Here is a 716-nt window from a genome sequence, read left to right as displayed (position 1 = left end):
TAGATGGCTCCATGACGTATTGATAGATGGCTCCATGATGTATTGATAGATGGCTCCATCTATCAGGAGGTGAGCGCGGATCGCCTTGTCAAAGCACCCTCCATTCAGGATGTGGTTGACCATGGTACCTGGTGTTAGCCAACAAGTAAGATCATTTGATGCTAGTACACACCTTATGCATATTATCAATGTAGTGAACATTTTTAGATAATACTTACACATCAGATGTCAAATATTATTGCAGTATCTTGCTGAGTGGTGAATATTGTTATTTGTTCTGTGTGGAGTCTATTGTGTCTGTCCATGATCCACACAGGAGAGAGTTGCAAATAGCTTGAGCATGTCTGGCCCGATACCACTCACTTGCTGCGAATGCCATCCAACTAAACAACAGTTACCAGTAAACAAGTAGTTACCATGGCAAGTAATAAATAAACTAATAAAGCACATTTTTAAATGACCTGCACCCAGCCATATATCACATATATTTTTTCATGCACTGGTAAATTTTGAGATTTTGGGCTATTTGCTTCCATAACATGTCTTCTTTCACACTAGTGGAAAGAAGACGTCCAAAATAGTACATGTATGTGTTTATTTTAATATACTTCGTCTATGTGCGTCTGTAGTCCTATAATAAAGGCCGTTTTCTCAAAATTAGTTTTTTCTCATACTCTGAGCCAGAAATCTCAATTTACTTACAGCATATTATGATA

The sequence above is a fragment of the Nansenia antarctica genome (genome assembly GCF_963989245.1).
Source record: "Nansenia antarctica genome assembly, chromosome: 12".
NCBI lineage: Eukaryota > Metazoa > Chordata > Actinopteri > Argentiniformes > Microstomatidae > Nansenia > Nansenia antarctica.
This window is presented reverse-complemented; position numbering follows the sequence as displayed.